At 40.7% G+C, this 22,288-nt stretch overlaps 1 non-coding gene across 1 annotated transcript; it reads right to left on the reverse strand.

Moving 5' to 3' along the window:
- Positions 1-11,782: 11,782 nt before the first annotated feature.
- On the reverse strand, positions 11,783-11,886 carry LOC130937619 (small nucleolar RNA R71). Its single transcript, XR_009068829.1, has one exon. It is a non-coding gene; the product is annotated as a small nucleolar RNA R71 (small nucleolar RNA).
- Positions 11,887-22,288: the final 10,402 nt, after the last annotated feature.

A 22,288-nucleotide genomic window follows, 5' to 3' on the forward strand; every position in this document is an offset into this window, starting at 1 on the left:
GAAGTGGATTTTTCTGTCATTTACTCATTTCTGTAAACCTTAGGCTACTAGTTCTTTATAAATAAGACCTTTTGCTATTGTATTTTCATCTCTGGATCTTAGATCATCTTTAGATCTTTGAATCTTTTGATCATGTATTGGGAGGCTGGCCATTCAGCCATGCCTAGACCCTGTTCTTATGTATTTTCAACGGTGGAGTTTCTACACACCATAGATTAAGGTGTGGAGCTCTGCTGTACCTCGAGTATTAATGCAATTACTATTGTTCTTCTATTCAATTCAGCTTGTTCTTATTCCAAGATATTCATTCGTACCCAAGAACATGATGAATGTGATGATTATGTGACACTCATCATCATTCTCACTTATGAGTGCCTGACCACAACTTCTGTTCTACAAGCAAACAAGGCTTGAATGTTTATCTCTTGGATTCTTTAATCGGAATCTTCGTGGTATAAGCTAGAATTGATGGCGGCATTCAAGAGAATCCGGAAGGTCTAAACCCTGTCTGTGGTATTCTGAGTAGGATTCAATGATTGAATGATTGTGACGAGCTTCAAACTCCTGAAGGCTGGGCGTTAGTGACAGACGCAAAAGAATCAATGGATTCTACTCCAACCTGATTGAGGACCGACAGATGAATAGCCGTGCCGTGACAGGGTGCGTTGAACATTTTCACTGAGAGGACGGGCTTGTAGCCACTGACAACGGTGATGCCCAACGTACAGCTTGCCATGGAAAGGAGTAAGAAGGATTGGATGAAGACAGTAGGAAAGCAGAGAGACGGAAGAGACAAAGCATCTCCATTCGCTTGTCTAAAATTCTCACCAATGAATTACATAAGTATCTCTATCTTTACTTTATGTTTTATTCATATATCATCCATAACCATTTAAATCTGCCTGACTGAGATTTACAAGGTGACCATAGCTTGCTTCATACCAACAATCTCCGTGGGATCGACCCTTACTCGCGTAAGGTTTATTACTTGGACGACCCAGTGGACTTGCTGGTTAGTTGTGCGAAGTTGTGAAATTATGTTTATACCATGGTATTGAGCACCAAGTTTTTGGATTTATTACCGGGGATTATTTGAGTTGTGAAAAGTAGTGATCACAATTTCGTGCACCACTTATTCTTATTCTAAGATATTCACTCGCACTTCAACCTAATGAATTTGATGATTCGTGACACTCATCATCATTCTCACCTATGAACGCGTGCCTGACAACCAATTCCATTCTACCTAAGATTGGGCGTGTATTTCTGGATTCCTGGCTCATGCGTGTTGATTGCCTCTCTTGACAATAGAGCCTTCAACTCCTTGAGATCAGAGTCTTCGTGGTATAAGCTAGAATTATTGGCGGCCATTTCTGAGTTCTAAAAAGTCTAAACCTTGTCTGTGGTATTCCGAGTAGGATCTGGGAAGGGATGACTGTGACGAGCTTCAAACTCGCGATTGTAGGGCATAGTGACAGACACAAAAAGATAGTAAATCCTATTCCTACATGATCGAGAACCGACAGATGATTAGCCTTACGTAACCCGTAGTTGGACCATTTTCACTGAGAGGACGGGAGGTAGCCATTGACACCGGTGAAACCCAACATACAGCTTGCCATAGAAAGGAGTATGAAGGATTGGATGAAGGCAGTAGGAAAGCAGAGATTCAACAGGAACAAAGCATCTCTATGTACTTATCTGAAATTCTCACCAATGTACATAAGTATCTCTATCATTACTTTATGTTTTATTTATCTTTTTTAATTATTAAAACTCTATCACCCATTTGAATCCGCCTGACTGAGATTTACAAGGTGACCATAGCTTGCTTCAAGCCACAATCTCCGTGGGATCGACCCTTACTCACGTAAGGTTTATTACTTGCACGACCCAGTGCACTTGCTGGTTAGTTGTGCGAAGTTTTATGAAAAAGAGTGAGATTACAATTGTGCATACCAAGTTGTTGGTGCCATTGTGTATAACAATTTCGTGCACCACACGCATCCATCGCGCTTACGCGCGGGTTGATGTTTGTGCCTCAGGCACAAAGTTTGCACAGTGCAGGCGCAACTCTCGGGTCATTGGCTGGGGGTGAAACTTCTGAATCCACACGGACGCATTACGTAGGCGTGCGCGTGGAATGGCCGAAAAGCTTGGGCACGCGTACGTGCACCGTACGTGTACGCGTGGATGGTGCTTTATTTTTCAAATTTTTTCTATGTTTTTGCACCAATCTAAGCATTCCAAACCTTCAAACAACTACCAAAACACCATAAAACCTTATTTAACATACTAAACTACCAAATGAACTCAACAAACTAACCTAAACATGAAATTAATCTAATCACCAATATGTACGAAAGAGAAAAAATGAAAAGAATTTACCATGGTGGGGTGTCTCCCACCTAGCACTTTTGTTTATTTTCCTTAAGTTGGACTTATGGGAAACTCCTCTCAAGGTGGCTTGTGCTTAAATTCATCTTGGAACATCCACCAATGCTTGAGTCTCCAATAAGCTCCATTCTTCAAAATTAATAGTTCCAAGCTTTGATGGAGTTCTTCACAAACCATGGGCTCCCAAAAGTGGTCCTCATCTTGTAAGCTGAGATCCCACACTTTATTTTCACACCCGTCTTGAGGTTGATCATCATTAATCCATCCGGGTGGTAGGCAAGAGGAATTCTCAAGGTGATACCAAACTCGCCTTTTAGACCCATTCAATTGAGCACTAGCCCAACCCTTACATCTAAGCCTTGAAGTATCAACCAAAATGAGCCTTGATTTACAACGCCATCCACTAAATATTCTTCTCTTACGCTTTATCCCACAAATCATCCTAAGTTGACCATCCATTTCAAATAAACCATACTCAAGTGGGACAATAAAGCTAATAGAAATGAGTTTTATCCACTCAAGTGAAGGAATATATGACAACCTAGGCAAAGAAGCTTCCAAAGATCTTGACAAAGCGTACTCAACTCCTGTCCTTCTTTTTCTAAGGACTTCCACCTCTTCACAAGACTTTTCAAATCCAATCCTTTATTTGTCAATTTCATCTAACTCTTCTCCATCACTCAAATCATAAATGGAAAGACGAGAGAAATCTACCTCCACATCACTTTCTATCTCATCAAGAGAAGGTTCTTCAAGTTCAAAGGATCCACCACCACTAAGATTTTATGCTTGATCTTCATCACCAAGGGAACTCAATTCTTGCTGCATTCCTTCCAAGTCATCATATGGGATATGCCTTGGAGGTTGTGCACGTTCTTCCTCAACATCACCTTCAATCTACTTGGAGGGGTTTTCTATAACTATAGGTTCCCATGGAGGTTCCGCATCTCCTAAGTCTTCAACTACTTCTTCCTCTTCTTCGATAATCATAGGCTCCTCCAATTGTTCCAACACAGTAGCTTTCCTCCTTTTCCACCAGAGTTTCCAATCTCTCCTTCATGCTATGCTCTTCCTTGGATTCTCCACATGTAGCCATGGGAGTTCTTTGGTTGTTCAAGCATTTGGAGGCTAATCGGTTTACCACCTCATCCAAGGCGGTCATGAATTGTTGCACATCCCTTATCATCTCCTCTTGTCCTTGCACAAGAACATCAATGATGTCATCTATTAGAGGTTGGGGCGAATGGGAGGGTTCATAATAAGAGGGTGGTTCATCATAATTAGGGTGAATGGGAGGGTTCATAATAAGACGATCCCTTGACTCTTGTTCCACTTGGATATCATGATTAGGATCATATGGCTCTTGGATCGATGGACATGAATATTCTTCCATGTGAGGTTGTGGTGGAAAGTAGAATTTATCTTGTGGTTGAAAATTTGTGTGCATTGGAGGTGGTTCATCTTGGTCGTGGTATGGAGTTGGCTCTTAAAAGTAGTGATATTGGGATGGTTCCATGTATGGTTCATATGGCTCAAAAGGTGGTTGGTATGAGGGATAATATGGATTAGGGTCATATGGAGGTGTTTGGTGAAAAAAGGCTTGTGAGTATGGTTGAGGGCTATGTTGAGGATATGGCTCATAGGCACATGGTGGTGGTTCTTGAAAGTCACAAGGAGATTCACCATAGCCATTGGATTGGCGTGCATCATAGAATGGCTCTTCTTCATAGTGCATTGGTGGAGGTTGTTGCCATGAAGATTGATCATATGCATATGGCTCCTCCCACCTTTGAGTATCCCATCCTTGATACATCTCTTCATTGTAATCTCTGCTTCCTACAACATAGTTGTAATCACACTCATAGCCAAAGTGAGAATTCATGATGAAAAGAGAAAACAAAAATCAAAAGCTAATAGAAAACAAGAGAAACAAAATTCTACAACTAGCAAATAAAGAAAAAAACATGATATTCATTCTATTCACATATGTACAATAACCAATAACATAACACCATTGCAACTCCCCGGTAACGGCGCCATTTTGATGAACGGATTTTTGATGGTTTAGAATTTCACAAATGAAATCTCGTCGAAGTATAGTTTCTAAACTAAGCAATAATCCTTTCATACAAAAGATTGTTTGTCACTAAAACAAACCCCTAAAATTAATAATCGAAGTATTCAAACCTCGGGTCGTTCTCCCTAGGAATTGTAATAAAGTATTCTTGTTATTGGTTATGAGATATTTTGGGGTTTTTTGAGATTTTAGACAAGAAATACAAATGGCAAAGAAAATAAACTAACAACTAACAAAGTTCTTAGCAAGATATGAGAACTAGAAGTCCTATTCTAGTTATCCTCCTCAATTGTGACCACAAATTGTTCATTGCTACCACTTAGTTAACCTCTAACCATGAAGGAAAGTCAAGTAGATGAAACAATTTGATTCCTCAAGTCCTAATCAACTCCTAAAGGAATGACTAGCTTTAGAGGCATTCAAATCAATTAGCAGCTTCTAATTATCAATCAACAAAGAAATTAGATAACTCAAGAGTCACTAATTACTCTACCTAAGCCAAGAGGAACAAAATCTATACTAAAATCCAACCAAATATTTCATCAAACACATGGAAGGCATGAAAGGAAAGCATAGTAAATTGACAACAACAATGAGATCTAACAACAATTATTGCAAGGAATTTATAACAACAATAAAAAGAAACACAATTATTATGAATTACCTCAAATTGAATTGAAAGAAAATAGAAGAGACAAGAGTAGATCTACAACAAAATATAGAAGCAACATAAAGGAAATTATAACAAAAGAATAGTAGAAGAATGAATGTGATAACAAGGAATTGAAAGGTAGAAGTAGATGGGAGTAAAGATTAAAACCTAGATCTAAGAACTAAACCTAATCCTAATCCTAATCCCAGAGAGAAGTGAGAGCTTCTCTCTCTAAAACTAACTCTAAACTAATCCTAATGTGTGTGAATGATGGAATCCCTCCTTTGCTCTTCAATCATTGGCTTTAAATAGCATTTTTTGCGCCAAAGTTGGTTGGGATTGGGCCCCACAACCCTTCTAAATTTGCTGGCCGCGTTTTCATTAAAAAAATCATACACCAGCACCGACGCGTACGCGCACAGCACACGTACGCGTCCATGGGGTAATTCGCAAGGTGCGCATAAGCGCCTGGTGCGCGCGCGCATCCATGGGCGAGTTCAATTCTTTGGATTTTCATGATCTTCTCCACTTTGTATGCTTTCCTTTCACTCCTTTGATCCTTCCCTAGCCCTTTTCAACCTGAAATCACTTAACAAACAAGTCAAGGCATCTAGTGGATCAAAGGTGAATTAAAATTAACTAATTTAAGGTCTAGAAAGCATGTTTTCACACTTAAGCACAAATTAAGGGAGAATCACAAAACCATGCTATTTCCTTGGATAAATGTGGGTAGAAGGTCATAAAATCCCTTAAAATCAATACAAGATAAACCCTACAAATGAGGTTTATCAGAGCCGCCATGTCTGACTTGTTGGACTTGGTGATGGTGCTGATCCTTCGTCACCGGAGGGTGGTGGTACCTGCAAGGGACTCCAATGCCTAAGTTAGCAAGGGTATTAAGTAGGTTTAGAGTAGAATCAGAGTATGGGTAATACCTGGGTGCTCCAGTGTATTTATAATGGCGTAGAGTGACCTTCTTAGATAAGATAAGTTAGTTATCTTATCTTTATCTTATCTTCAAGTGAGGTCATCTTATCTTCAAGGGAACTGCCCTTCTCTCTCTAGGCTTGGGCTGCCTTAGGGTTTGGGGTGTGGTCCTCCGTTTGGGCCCTTTTTTGGCTTTCCTGGTGATTTGACCGTGCTCTTTGAGAAGATGTCGGATTGTCCTGACCTGAAGAGGTCGGTCGACTTGTCAGTAGAACATCCCGAGTCGGACAGCTTGACCCAGGGTATGAACAAGCCTCAAGAGAAAGAAAAGAAAAAAGAGTCATGAATTGTCACAAGTGGAGGATGTTGAGATCATTAAATTTGAAGAATTGGTTGAAGAATTGGAGGAAATTGATCAAGAAATGGATTTTATCATTGATGATTTTTTGTTCACACTAACCAATCAAGTTGATGATCTTGTTGAACATTCTTTCGTTGGGCATGAAAGCAAAGTTGAGGAGGAATGTGCACAACCTCTAAGACATATTTTAAGCAATGAAGAATTAGAAGAAGTTGTCAAACAAGAAGAGGAAAGTGAAAAGGCTTGTCTAGAGGTGGAAGTTATCAAGGAGGAGTCAAAGGAAGTGAAGTTTACATTGTCAAAGTTGTTGGAGACCTCTCTTCCTATGTCACCATCACCCATCTTAACATTGAGTGGGTAAAATTCTTGTCGCTAAGCTTTATTGTCCCACTTGAATACGGTTTACTAGAGACAGGTGATCAACTTAGGGCTCCTTGTGGAGTGAAGAGTAAGAGAGAGATGGTTAGTGGTTGGCATGGTAAATCAAGGCTCATTAAGGTTGAAACTTCAAAGTTTAAGTGAAAAGGTTAGCGTAGTGCTCAAATGATTAGGTCTAGGAGGGTGCTTTGGTTTCTAAAGGAAAATTCTGAAGTGAGCTCACTCGGATGAAATCACAAGAGTCAACTTAAAGATGGATGTGAAAAGAAGGTTTGGGATCTCAGATTACAAGATGAGGATCAATTTTGGAAGCTCTTGACTTGTGTGGAACTTCATCAAGGTTTGGTGCACTTGGTTAGAGATTCTGGCAATCAATTGAAGTCCAAGCATTGGTTGTAGTTCAAGGATGATTTCAAGCATAAGCCACTTTGACAAAGAGCTCACCAAAATGTCCAACTTAAGGACTTTAGCTAAAAGTGCTAGGTGGGAGACACTCAATCATCGTATGATCTTTCAATTTTTTTCTTTTTATATATAGTTGATGAATAATTTGAATTTACATTGTTAGTTAGTTTTATTAGGTTTTCTTGATAGTTTAGCATGTTTAAATAAGATTTGGTATTTTTTGGTAATCTTTTGGGAGTTTGGAATGCTTGGTTTGGTGCAAAAATTTGAATTTTTTTAAAAACAAAGCATCACTCATGCGTACGAATGTCCAATGCGTACGCGCAAATCCCAAGTTTTAGCCAATTCATGCGAACGCATAGGAGATACGTACGCACAATACCAAAACAGAACCACAACCATTTTGTGCGAGTGCCATGCATCTGAGAAGTGTACGCATCCCATACCACTTGTATCACACACAAATCATGCACATGGTAGATGCGTATGCACGAATGCAAAAACACAAATTTCTTTATTCACACCACTCCACTTCTTTTTTTCTTCCTTCTTCTTCATTCTTCTTTCCCCCCATGTCCCTTTTTCTCTTCTCTCCCACTTTTTCATCATTCACTATCCATTACCATTTCCATTCCACCTCCAGCGACTTACATTCGCCGCTTCTGGCTTCGACGACATCACAGCGCCATAGCACTCCTCTCATCTCTTCTTTGTTTTCTGGTTCTGCATCCAAGTTACCATTTTTACTTGCAATTTCAGTTTTAGTAGTTTAATACCTTAGTTTGATTCTAATTAGTTAGTTAGTTAGTTTAGTTTTCTGTTTTACTGGATTAGGTGTTTAGGATAGGTTGGGTTAGGTAAAAAGTGTTTGGATTTATGCTGATTTGCTTTGGTATTGCTGAGCTCATGCGGTGGCCTATTTGATTGTGTGCATTGTTGTCTAAATTCATGTTTTGGTAAGGTTGAGCTACTGGTTTTTACTAGTTTTGAATCAGTTCTGTTTCTTGTAGGTTGGTAATGAGATTTTGGAGAAAGTATTGGTGTTGCAAGGTCCTTATTGACGATGTTCTGTGTTGATATGACCTTGTATATCAAATATTATCAAAACACCTCAAAAGATTTTTATTGAAATTTTGGTCAACTTTTTGAATTTATTGCTTTGCATTGAGTGAATGTGTGAAACCTTTAATTAACCATAATTTGTTGTACTTTAGATGCTTGAGGTCTTTATGCCTAATTTTACAAGATTGAAAAATTTTGGTCTATGTAATTCATCTCATTCACTTTGTTATGTTTAATTGATTGGGTTGCATTAGGCATAAACCTCACATATGTGTATCAATCTTGTAATTTTAGTGTTGGAAAGCATATTGGTGTTTGAACTTGCTATGCTATTGTTGAACTTTATTTTTGCTTAATTTTTACATTAATTGCATATGCTTATTCCTTGATGACATGTTGACCCTCATTTGTTTAACTATGTGCTCTACACATATTTAAAGCAAGCTATGGTTATTTTATAGATCTTAGTCAAGTGGGTAGAAGAGTTGCTGGATTGTCTAAATGCATAAAAAGAAAATAAGGAGATCTAAACTAGGTTGACCTGTTTATAATGATAAGAAGATGGTTAAGGCTTGGACATGCTTTGTCCTTCTGGATTAACTCTGGTCTTACTGTCTTCTTCAATTGTGAATGATTTCTTTTATGGCAGGCTGTATATGATCAACGCCGGGTTAGCAATCGCCAATCTTCTCCAGATCTGAACCCCAGGGTTAGTGTGGATCCATTCTGATCGAGGGTGAAGTTCTTGCAGTCCATTCTCCTTAATGATCCATGCTGCACCTTTGGGTTCTAGCTTTACCACAAAGACCCTAATCTCCCCATACCTCAGCTGAACTGGTGTCTTGAGAAGTCCCCAATGAAGTTGTGGATTAGCCGTCTAAGAGATGTATAATCAAGCTGGTGGTTCGATGCTTTCCAATTACGTATTCACACGAACCCAAGAAGAACATGGGTGGTTGTCAGGCATGCGTTCTTAGAATGAAGAACAACGTGATTGTCACGGGTCATCCCATTCATCAAGTTGAAAAACGAAGATACATCTTAGAATTGAATCAAACACAGATTGAAGAGAAACAGTAATACTTTTATTAATCCATAAAATTCAACAGGGCTCCTCCCCTCAACCAAGGAGGTTTAGAAACTCATACTGATAGAAAATACAATATGAAAAACGAAATATGGCTGATCTCTCCCTCAAGAATGCAAAGATCAAGTGTAAAAAGTCTTTAAATACTAAGCTAATGACTAAGGATTACATAAGAAAGGGTAAAACAGTCTTTTAGTACTAAAATCCACTTTTGGGGCCCACTTGGTGAGTGTTTGGGCTGAGATTTCTGTGGCACTAAGGCTAGAATATTAAGCTTCATTCTTTGATTGGGAAGATATGATCTTGTCTGTGGCATTTTGAGTAGGATCAAGAAGGAGAATTAATTGCGTGAGTTTCACCCTCGTTCATATTGAATGACCACTGACAACGGCATTTGATGTGAATTAGAGGAGATTAACTTGCTGAGAGGACAGGAGTTAATCACTTATAGCTTTGTCACAGAATGAATCCTTCATTATTAAAATGGTCTGTAAGATGTATTAATCCGGAAAGATAAAGCATCTCTAAGACCTTAACTGATTTCTCATTATTGTTTCTACGTTAATTGTTTACTATTTTTTTTTATTGTTTTGCTTTATGTGCCTACAACAACAACCACTATCTTTCTATTCGCGTGACTAAGATCTGCATGATAACCATTGCTTTCTTAATCCAACAATCCTCATGGGATCGACCTTCACTCACATAAGGTATTACTTGGACGACCCGGTGCACTTGCTGGTGAAGTTGTGCGAGTTCAATTTCGCGCACCAAGTTTTTGGTGCCATTGCTGGGGATGGATAAACTAACAGTTGCCTTGCTTCTTAGATCATGTACTTTTTACTCGTTTTTCTTTTATTGCTTTTCTTGTTAATTTTCGAACCCTCTTTATAATATTTTTCAAAAATTTTCATCTTCAGTCATCTTTATCTTTTGTTTGAGTCGTGTGTCAATTTTTAAGTTTGGTGTCCTTTTGGATTTTGTTAATTTTTCTTTTCATGTTTTTCAAAAATTGTTCTTGGTTCCTTTTCTTTTTGTTCAAAACTTTTGTGTTACTTTCTTTTATTTCATTTCAAAATTTTGAAATTTGGTGTCTTTTGGTGTTTTTTCCTTTTAATTTTTCAAAATCAGTGTCTTTGATTTTAAAATTTTAAGTTTGGTATCTTTCTACTGTTTTCTTTTCTTTCTAAATTTTCAAAAAAAAAATCCAAATTTATATATTTTCGAAAATCTTTCCTATCTTGGTTTGAAATTTTAAAATTTTGACGTCCCGTTAGTAATCTTTTTATTTAAATTTAATTTTCTTGCCTATCTTTTCTTTTTTGATCTTTATGTTATCTTTTTCCTTAATTTTAAATTTTGTTAACTTATCTTTCTATTAAATTCAAATTTTAAAATTTTAGTATTTGGTTAGTGTTTCTTTCTTCAAAATTTGAATTTCAAATTCTTTCTTTGACTTTCTCTTTTTAATTTCAAAATTTTTCAAAATCAAATCTCCTGTCTTAATTTTTAAACTCGTATCTTATCTTGTTTCTCTCTTTTGACTTTTTCTTTTTAACTTTTGAATTTCAAGAACTTGTTAGTTACTTGTTTGTTTTATTTTGATTTTAAAAGTTTGGTGTCTCTTTAATTTTTCTTTCTCTTCTTTTTCGATAATCTTTTCTTCTTTCTCTCTCTTCTTTTTTCGAAAATTGTTAACCTCTTTCTCTCTCACCTATTTTCAAAAATTTGCAAACCATTCCCCCTCTTTATTTTCAAAAACTCCTTTTTAAATAAAAGGCACCTTTATTTTCTTTTCTCTTTTTCTGTGTTTCTCACAAGGAGCTCTCTATACTCTGACATAGAGACTTCTTTCTTTTACTCTTCTTGGTTTCTTTCTTTTTGTATATGAGTAGGAATAGGGATAGAGAAGTCCTTATTGATCCTGGTCCTGAACCTGAGAGACTCTTAAGAAGGCATTTGCAGCAAGCTCAACCTAGCAAAGCCAGAGGTAACCTCACGGAGGCTCTTGAGCAGGAAGCTGTAGATACAACAATGGCAGCCAATCCAAAAGCTGGAGGAAACGCATGAAGGGTCCTTGGATCTTACACTGCACCCAACTCTAACTTCTATGGGTGCAGCATCTTCATACCTGCTATTGGTATAAATAACTTTGAGCTTAAGCCTCAACTGGTCACTCTAGTACAATAGAATTGCCAGTTCCATGGACTCCCACAAGAGGACCCTAACAAATTCATCTATGATTTTCTATAGATCTATGACATTGTCAAAACTAATGGAGTAAACCCAGAGGTTTATAAGCTCATGCTCTTTCCTTTTGCTATAAGGGACAGAGAAAGGCTTTGGCTGGATTCTCAGCCTAAAGAGAGCCTGGACACTTGGGAGAAGGTGATCAATGGATTTTTTGCCAAGTTCTTTCCTCCTCAGAAGCTGAGTAAGCTTAGGATGGAAGTCCAGACTTTCAGACAAAAAGAAGGAGAGTCCCTCTATGAAGCTTGGGAGAGGTACAAGAAGCTGATTAGAAGATGCCCTCCTGACATGATCTCAGAGTGTACCATGTTAGAGATCTTCTATGATGGCCTCTCTGAGATGTCCAAGATGGCACTAGACCACTCTGCTGGTGGCTCACTCCACATGAAGAAGATGCCTGAGGAAGCAGGACCTTATAGACATGGTTGCCAACAACTAATACATGTACACTTTTGAGAGGAATCCTGTGAACAATGGGGCAGGCCAGAAGAGAAGAGTCATGGAGGTGGACACTCTGAATGTCATTTTGGCTCAGAACAAGCTCAAGTCCTAGCATATCAATATGATCTCTTAGCACTTGAGTAGGACACAAAGCTCAGCTGCTTATTCTCCAAAAGCGGCGTATGAGGTGGATGCTGGTGACACGGCATGGACCACCATGCAGGAGGTAAACTACATGGAAAACTCCTCTAGGAACTCCAATAACAATCCTTATTCGAACACTTTTAATCAGGGATGGAGGAACCACCCAAACTTCGGTTGGAGAGACCAGCAGAAGCCTCAACAAGGCCTCAATAGTAATCAAGGTGGAACGAACTAGAACCTGTTCAACAATAGATCATTCCAGATCTCTTAGCAGCAAATGGAAACTCCCACACAAAGCCTCTCTGACCTGGCTATTATAGTCTCTAACCTCTCTAAGGGCACGCACAGTTTTATGGCAGAAACTAGGTCATCCATTCGGAATTTGAAGATACAGGTAGGTTAGCTGAGTAAGAGGATCTCAGAAACCCCCTTCAACACTCTTCTAAGCAATACGGAAGTGAATCCAAAGGAAGAGTGCAAGGTCCTTATTGTGGAAGCTAAGGTCGAACCCAAGGAGAACCAACTACTGAGAAGCTGAAGGAGATCAAGGCTCAGAAGGAGACTGGAAATATCGCCATGCACGTCCCTATGAAGATGGAGGAGTCTGAGGAAGAACCCTCTCCAGACGTGCATGAGGAACCTAAGGAGGAGTAACTTGCTCGGTTCTTGGCAATCCTCAGGAAGCTGCAAGCCAATATCTCTGTTGAAGAGGTATTGGAGAAGAAACCCCTTATATGGCCTGTCTGAATGATGCTATCTCCAAGAAGAGGGCCCTGAAGGGAGATGACATGGTGGTGCTAACCAAGGAATGCAGTGCCTTGGTCCAAAAGAAGCTGCCTCCAAATATGCTAGATCCTGGAAGCTTCCTGATCCCTTGTGCTATAGGGACCATCACCTTTGATAAGGCATTGTGCGACCTTGGCTCTAAAATTAATCTTATGCCTCTCTCTGTGACGAAGAAGCTGGGGATCCAAGAGGGGTAACCCACCAAAATCTCACTGGAGATGGCAGATAAGTCCCTAAAATGGGCATATGGCATGGTGGAAAACGTTCTTGTAAAGGTTGAAAGCCTTTACCTCCCTGCGGATTTCGTAATACTTAACACTGTGGAGGACAGAGACAACTCCATCATCCTTGGAAGGCCTTTCTTAGCTACTGCAAAGGCCTTGATAGATGTGGAAAAAAGAGAACTACTCCTGAGGTTGAATGAGGATCATATCCTATTCAAGATCCCCCTCAGTCGCTCTCAGACAATGGTGGTACCAAGAAGAAGATATCCAAGGGCTGGAGGAACAAGAAGATTCCAACTAAAGACTTCTCACCTGGCATGAGAGTTGTCTTCACTAGAAGTCCAGTTATTTCACATACTGTGAACCGGATCCTGTCTTTAAAGCATGTTGAGCTAATCCATGAGAGCATAGGAAGAAAATTCACCATGAGGGGTAAAGATCTGAGCACCTATCAACCTCTGTAAAGGAGCTGTCTGTCAAGCTAATGACGGTAAAGAAGCGCTTCTTGGGAGGTAACCCAACCATACGTACAGTGTTTTCTTTCTTTTGTTTAATTTAGTTTTACTTTAGATTATTTTATTTTAATGCCTATAGTTTTCTATTGCTTTTTAAAGTTTGTGATCATGTGTAGCACTTAGAACAGGAACAACATGCTTAGGAGGAAAATAGAACACCCTGGAGAGAGCCCCTTACTGGCGTTGAACGCCAGCACTGGTGCTCAACGCCAGAACGGAAGAAGTGGTGCGGATTTTACAACCCACAACTAACCGGCAAGTGCACCGGGTCGTACCATGTAATACCTCAGGTGAGTGAGGATCGATCCCACGAGGATTGATAGACTAAGCAACAATGGTTGGTTAAACTACTTAGTTAGGCAACCAGAAAAGAGTGTTTGGGTGTTCAAGAACATTAAACAATAGATTCAGAAAATTGGAAGACAGGTATTGTTCATACCCTGGGTCGAGCTGTCTGACCCGGGATGTTCGACAGACAAAGCGACCGACCTCTTCAAGTCAGGGAACCCGACCTCCTTCCAAAGAACTCGGCCAAGTCACCAGGAAAGTCCAAAGAAGGGCCCGAATAGAGGAACACGCCCCAAATCTTAAGGCAGCCCAAGCCTACAGAGAGAAGGGCGGTTCCCTTGAAGATAAAGATGACCTCACTTGAAGATAAGACAAAGGTAAGATAAGATAACTAACTTATCTTATCTAAGAAGGTCACCCTACGCCATTATAAATACACTGGAGCACCCAGGTATAACTCATACACTGATTCTACTCAATACCTGGTTAATACCCTTGCTAACTTAAGCATCGGAGTCCCTTGCAGGTATCCCCCACCCTCCGGGGACGAAGGATCAGCATCATCACCAAAGTCCAACGAGTTGGACACAACGACTCCGACCACCATCATCAGATCGGACTCCGCAGCTTCGGCCAGCATATAAGATCTCGTCCGAGATCGACCTCCAGTTTCAGGTAACCCTCGGAACATTGGCGCCGTTGCCAGGGATCTGGAAGACATCCTATTACCATGGCGGAAGACCCTGACAATGATCACACCTCAGATCTAGAAGAAAGAATGCTGCATAAAAACGCGGACACAACACCAAAAGATATTCTCCAAATCAACAATAAAAACTCCCCAAACGAGGGAGCCCTGGAGGCATTTCAAGATCGGTTAAAACAACTTGCAGAAGATGCTCTACGTCAATGAGAGGCCGAGAAGGATCTACAAAGAGAAATAAGGTGACGCCGGGAACTGGAAACCAAACTCCTAAAACTTGAAGCCGATGTCAAGACGAAAGCCAGCCGATCCATTCCCGAAGATAACGCACGAAAGGAGCAAGACCCATTCACCAAAGAAATCATGAAGACAAAAATCCCAAAGGACTTTAAACTCCCAGACATGACCTTATACGATGGCACTACAGATCCCAACCATCATCTCAGTAACTTCAGAGGCAGAATGTACCTCACCGATGCCTCAGATGCAGTTTGTTGCAAAGCCTTTCCAACTACTTTAACAAAAATAGCAATTAGATGGTTCGACAATCTCCCTCCTAAGTCCATCTCAAGTTTTGACGACATGGCTAAAAAATTCTTGGCCAGATTCTCCATCCAAAAAGACAAAGCTAAACATGCTCCGAGCTTAATAGGAATCAGACAAGGAGAGCGGGAAACCTGCGTAACTACATGGAGAGATTCAACAAGACCTGCTTGGATATACAAAACCTGCCAACAGAAGCCGCTATCATGGGCCTCATTAATGGCCTGTGAGAAGGGCCCTTGTTCCGAGGGTTACCTGAAACTGTAGGTCGATCTCGGTCGAGATCTTCTGTGTTGGTCGGAGCCGACGTGTCCGGCAGGTGTGTAGCGGCCAGAGCTGGTGTGTCTGACTTGTGGGACTGAAAGTCCTGCTGATCCTTCATCCCCGAAGGGTGGGGGATACCTGCAAGGGACTCCGATGCTTAAGTTAGCAAGGGTATTAAGCAGGTATTGAGTAGAATCAGAGTATGAGTTATACCTGGGTGCTCCAGTGTATTTATAATGGCGTGGAGTGACCTTTTTGGATAAGATAAGTTAGTTATCTTATCTTATCTTTATCTTTTGAGAGAGGTCATCTTATCTTTAAGGGAACCGCCCTTCTCTTGTAGGCTTGGGCTGCCTTAGGATCTGGGGCGTGTTCCTCTATTTGAGCCCTTTGTTTGGGCTTTCTCGTGACTTGACCGAGCTCTTTGAGAAGAGGTCGGATTGTCCTGACCTGAAGAGGTCGGTCGCTTTGTCTGTAGAACATCCCGAGTCAGAAAACTCGACCTAGGATATGAACAGTGCCCCTGCTTGAGCTCGGTCTTCTTTTTGAGATCAAGTCCTTGACTTCGGTCTTTCTTCGGTATTCAGTTTTTTGGTGAAGTTTTGATTTTGCATGTTTGAAAGTTTGAATCTTTTCGTGGTCTTGTATTTGCTTGTCGCTTGTAACATGTTTTTCCTATCTTTATGGATTTTCTTGGCATTTCTGTCGAGGCTTTCTAGGGTTTTATTGTTGCTTCTGGTTGTTTCCTGTCTGATACCGATAGAAAATCTGCATCTTTAATGGTCTCTGATTGGCGTGCTTGATGTTTGGGAATGCTTTTTGCTTGGTAGACTTGTAATGATTTCTGTGTTTTTCTTTGATGAAAAGTGTTTGTTGTTTTGAATTCTTTCTGAGAAATGCTGGGATGCAAGCTATAGATTTTTCCTGGAAACCTTGCTTTGTTACTACCTCCAAAGGATTCTCCAGGACTTTGGTTTGAGTCTTGGGGTTTTCCTTTTCTTTGTTCCATCGCCTGAGAAGTATTGACCGAGTTGCCTTCTCCCTTTGTCCGAGATGTTTGTGGTAACCCCATCTTCTTTTCTTACTTGTAGGGTTAGTTGGCCTCATGTCTTCTCGCAATAACATTGTAGAGATATCTTCCAGAGTTCCCGAGGGGATGTTCGATTGGCTGGACTCCCTTGTTTTGTTGTGTGTTTCTGTTGTGGATGCTGAGTTTTGCACCGAGCTGAGGAAGTGCCATAGGATTTGTGGTAACAATGCCCGTGAGGAGGATTACGAGCTTGTTGCTCCTGATTCTGATGAGAGAGTTTGTTTTTCGACTCCCATTGAGAGGGAGCGTCCCTTCTTCTATGCCTATGAATACTTCTTCAGCCAGTTGAACGTTACTTTTCCTTTTACTGCTTTCGAGACTGACCTGTTGTGGTCGTGTAATATTGCCCCGTCCCAGCTTCACCCTAATTTCTGGGGTTTTATTAAAATTTTTCAACTTTTCTGTCGTGAATTAGATGTAACACCTTCCCAGACTCTTTTCCTTTATTTGTTTGTTTTCGCCAAGCCTGGCGGTTCTTCAAAAAAGAAAGCTTCCTGGGTTTCCTTCAGGTCTGCCCAGGGCCACAAAGTTTTTGCTATGTATGATGAGTCCTTTAAGGACTTTAAGAATTACTTCTTTAAGGTTCGTGCTGTCGAGGGGGCCCGCCCCTTTTTTCTTGATGAAAATGATGAGCTTTCTTTCCTTCTAGAGTGGCAGAGGGATGTGAGAGTGTCTCGCTATACCTGGAAGATGCTTGATGATGTTGAGTGTGCCTTTGTTGTTGTTCTTGAGGATCTATGGGGGAAACCACCCCATCTTGATACGAAAAGGTTTTTGAATGACCCATCCTTGGTTCGGACTGTTTTGGGTATTTGTCCGACTTGTCTCTTATACTTGTTTCTTAATTTTTCTTCCTCTTGTTTGTGACCGTAACTCTTTGTTGTGGCTATTTCTGTATTTGTAGACATGTCAAAGAACAGCGACTCCATGAAGGCTTTTAAAAGGGCAAAGAAAGCAACAGCTACTCTGAACATCTCGGCCAAAGTGGTCGGCGAGGGGTCTTCTCAGATCCCAGTGAAGCCTCCTGTGCCGAGTTCTCTCGGGCCGAGGAAAGTAATTCCTACTCCTCGGTTTCATCAGGTCGATCCCCCACAGACTTCTACCGTTGCTTTTGGTGTCCCTCCCTTGAAAAAGCAAAAAACATCCGAGCCTTTTAACCTGGATGCCCCAGACTTTGATGCTATCGAGTTTGTTGACCAGCAAATTGCCCCCTATGGTAGGCTTTCCATGGATGACGTATCTCTTCTTCAGCATCTGGATTTTATCACCAAAAGTAGTGTGAAGATGGCTCATATGGGTGCGGCTATTTTCTGAATAGTTCAGGGGATTCTGATTCATGCCACAAAATCCTTCATGGAGGAGGCCAAGTCAGAATTTGATCGGATCAAGGGTCTAAAGGACGAGTTGGAGGTGAAGTTTGCGAAGGTGGAGAAGGAGCTGGAGGGTGAGAAGGCCAGTTCTATTGCCTTGGCTACTTCTTTGAAGTTGGCTGAGGACATGGCACTGAAGTATAAGGATAGCTATGTCTCAGCTTATAGGGAGTTGATGCATCTCCGGGATGATTTGGAAACTGCTCGGGTTAATTATGCCGAGCTTCAGGGTCACCTTGTGGGCAGCATAACTGCCACCTCCAAGAACCTGATGGAGCAGTTCCAGATTGTTGCTCCTGATGCCGACTTGACTCTCATCAGCCTGGACGATGTTGTTATGAAAATAAAAGACTCCCTGTGCATGGGTTGCCTCCCATGAAGCGCTTGTTTATTGTCCTTAGCTTGACACTGCAGCTTCTTTGCTCATGCTAAGAGTTGCACACTCTCTTCCTTGCTCCAGGGGCCACCAAAATAATGCTTCACCCTATGTCCATTAGCTGTGAAGGTTTGTTTTGAGGCTTCATCAAGTAATTCTACATAGCCATGAGGGGATACTTTGGTGATGGTGTATGGACCAGTCCATCTAGACCTCAGCTTTCCAGGGAAAATCTTCAATCTTGAGTTGAATAGCAACACCTTTTGGCCTGGTTCAAATGTTCTTTGGGAGATTCTCTTGTCATGCCATTTTTTTGCTCTTTCTTTGTATATTCTGGCATTTTCATATGCCTCCAATTTGAACTCCTCCAATTCATTGAGTTGTAGAAACCTTTTTTCTCCTGCTGCTTGAGCATCTAAATTCAGAAGTTTGGTAGCCCAGAAAGCCTTATGTTCGAGCTCCACAGGGAGATGGCATGCCTTTCCATAAACCAGCTGAAATGGAGATTTTCCTATGGGTGTCTTAAAGGCTGTCCTGTATGCCCAAAGTGCATCATCCAGCTTTCTTACCCAATCCTTTCTTGTTGTCCCCACAGTTTTCTCCAAAATTCTCTTTAGTTCTTTGTTGGCAAGCTCAGCTTGCCCATTGGTTTGTGGGTGATACGGTGTGGCCACTTTGTGAGTAACACCATATTTGTGGAGTAGGGAGTTCAGTTGCTTGTTGTAGAAGTGGCTTCCCCCATCACTTATAAGTCCTTTAGGTACTCCAAATCTAGTGAAGATGTTCTTCTTTAGGAACTGCAAGACCACGTTGGTATCACATGTGGTGGTGGCTATTGCTTCTACCCATTTTGAGACATACTCCACTGCTATTATTTGAATGTGTAGGATGGAGGGAAAGGTCCCATGAAGTCTATTCCCCACAGATCAAAGAGTTCCACTTCCAAAATGAACTTCTGAGGGATCTCATTTTTCTTTGACAAACCCCCTGTTCTTTGACATTCATTGCAATGGCTCACAAACTCTCTAGCATCTTTGAAGATTGAAGGCCAGTAAAAACCACTTTGAAGGACCTTTGCAGCCGTTCTTTCAGCCCCAAAATGACCACCATAACTAGAGTTGTGACAATGCCATAGTATGTTCGTCGTCTCACCTTCTGACACACATCTTCTTATTATTCCATCTGGGCATCGTTTGAACAAAAATGGTTCATCCCAAAAGAAGAACTTAGCCTCATGCAACAGCTTCTTAACTTGTTATTTTGTGTACTCTTGTGGAATGATTCTTCCTGCCTTGTAGTTGGCCATGTCTGCAAACCAAGGGACGTGTTGAATTTGCAAGAGGTGCTCATCTGGAAATTCTTCATTTATTGATTGAAGGTTGTCTTGGCATGCATCTTGTGGTAGCCTTGATAAGTGGTCAGCAACTTGATTTTCATTGCCCTTTCTATCTTTTATCTCAATGTCAAACTCTTGTAGGAGTAGTACCCATCTGATGAGCCTTGGTTTGGCATCCTGTTTTGACATCAGATACTTAAGAGCAGCATGGTCAGTATACACTAAAACTTTAGATCCAATCAAATATTGTCTAAACTTATCAAAAGCATATACCACAGCTAGTAGCTCTTTCTCTGTTGTGGTGTAGTTTTTTTGAGCTTCATTCAATACTTTACTTGCATAGTAGATAACATGAAGCTTCTTTTCCTTCCTCTGCCCCAACACAGCACCAATTGCAAGGTTACTTGCATCACACATGAGTTCAAAAGGTAGTCCCCAACTTGGAGGTGTGATGATTGGTGCTGTGGTGAGCTTAGCCTTTAGAGTTTCAAAAGCATGTTTACATTCATCATCAAAGAGAAAAGGATTATCTACCACCAGCAGATTGCTTAGTGGTTTTGCTATTTTGGAAAAATCCTTGATGAATCTCCTATAGAATCCAGCATGCCCTAAGAAGCTTCTAACGGCTTTAACACTAGTTGGCAAAGGAAGTTTTTCTATAATTTCTACTTTTGCCTTGTCAACTTCTATACCCTTTCTTGAAATTTTGTGACCAAGAACGATGCCTTCGGGTACCATGAAATGGCATTTCTCCCAATTTAAAACTAAATTGGTTTCTTGGCACCTTTTCAAGACTAGGGTAAGATGGTGCAAGCAAGCATTGAAAGAATCACCAAAGACAGAAAAATCATCCATAAAGACCTCAATAAATTTTTCTACCATGTCTGAGAAGATTGATAGCATGCATCTTTGAAAGGTAGCTGGGGCATTACACAGTCCAAATGGCATTTTCCTGTATGCAAAGACTCCAAAGGGACAGGTAAAGGAGGTCTTCTCTTGATCCATGGGGTCAACCACTATCTGGTTATATCCGGAATATCCATCAAGAAAACAGTAATAAGCATGGCCAGCCAACCTTTCAAGCATCTGGTCAATGAAAGGGAGAGGAAAGTGATCTTTTCGTGTGGCATCATTCAGCCTCCTATAATCTATGCACATCCTCCACCCTGTCACCGTTCGTGTTGGAATAAGCTCATTCTTCTCATTAACAATGACAGTCATTCCCCCTTTCTTAGGTACTACTTGCACTGGACTAACCCATGGGCTGTCTGATATAGGGTAGATGATCCCAGCTTTACACAACTTCAGGACTTCTTTTTGAACAACCTCCTTCATTGTGGGATTCAATCTTCTTTGAGGTTGTACCACTGGTTTGGAATTCTCCTCCAAGAGTATCTTGTGCATGCATATGGCAGGGCTTATGCCTTTCAAGTCATCAATGGTCCATCCCAACGCCTCTTTGTGAGCTTTCAATACTACAAGGAGCTTTTCTTCTTCCTCTGCATTCAATGTAGAATTGATGATCACTGGGAAGCTGTCCTTTTCACCAAGAAATGCATATTTAAGATGAGGGGGTAGTGGTTTCAACTCTTGTTGTGGTGCCTCTTCTTTCGTAGCTTCACTTGGTTCCTCTGATGCTTCCAATTTGTTCTCTTCTTGTCCTTTGATGTTCTGGACTTCCTCCTGTTTCACTTGATGGTTTGTGTCAAGTACTTCTTCAACCAAAGAATCCACTACATCAATCCTCATGCAACTTTCTTTCTCAACGGGGTGTTGCATTGCTTTGAAAATATTTATGGTCATTTGCTCATCATGCACTCTGAAAATCATTTCTCCCTTTTCCACATCAATGATTGTTCTGGCTGTAGCTAAAAAGGGTCTACCAAGAATGACTAAATTGTTTCCCTCTTCATCCATATCTAGGACCACAAAATCAGCTGGGAATATAAAGTTTCCCACTTTCACCAAGAGGTTCTCAACTACTCCATTTGGTATTTTGATGGATCTGTCAGCAAGTTGGAGTGACATCCTTGTGGGTTTAAGCTCTTCAATCATCATTTTCTTCATCATGGTGAGGGGCATTAAGTTAATGCTTGCTCCCAGGTCACAAAGTGATTTGTCAATGGCCATGCTCCCAATCGTGCAGGGTATGAGAAAGCTGCCAGGATCTTTGAGTTTTGGTGGTAGCCCTTTTTGAATGATGGCACTGCATTCTTGAGTGAGAATCACTGTTTCTTTTTCCTGCCAACTTCTCTTCTTGGTGATCAATTCCTTAAGAAACTTTGCATATAATGGCATTTGTTCCAGAGCTTCTGCCAATGGGATGTTGATTTCGAGTTTCTTGAAGATTTCTAAGAACCTTGGAAATTGTTGGTCCTTTGCTCCTTTATGTATCCTAGTTGGGTATGGAAGCTTAGGTACATAAGCTTTTACTCCTTCATTCATGTTTTCTTGTTGTAGCTTCACATTCTCCTTGTTATCATGGTTGCTTTCTTGACTGGGTGGTTTGCCTTGTGACTTGACATTCTCTTTGCCTTTTTTAGATGTTGAGGCCTTTTCTTCATCTTGTCTTTCCGCTTGTTTTTCCATTGTGGCTTGCTCTTTGGGTTTTA

This window comes from Arachis stenosperma, chromosome 6 (assembly GCF_014773155.1).
Source record: "Arachis stenosperma cultivar V10309 chromosome 6, arast.V10309.gnm1.PFL2, whole genome shotgun sequence".
In the NCBI taxonomy this organism is placed as follows: Eukaryota; Viridiplantae; Streptophyta; class Magnoliopsida; order Fabales; family Fabaceae; genus Arachis; species Arachis stenosperma.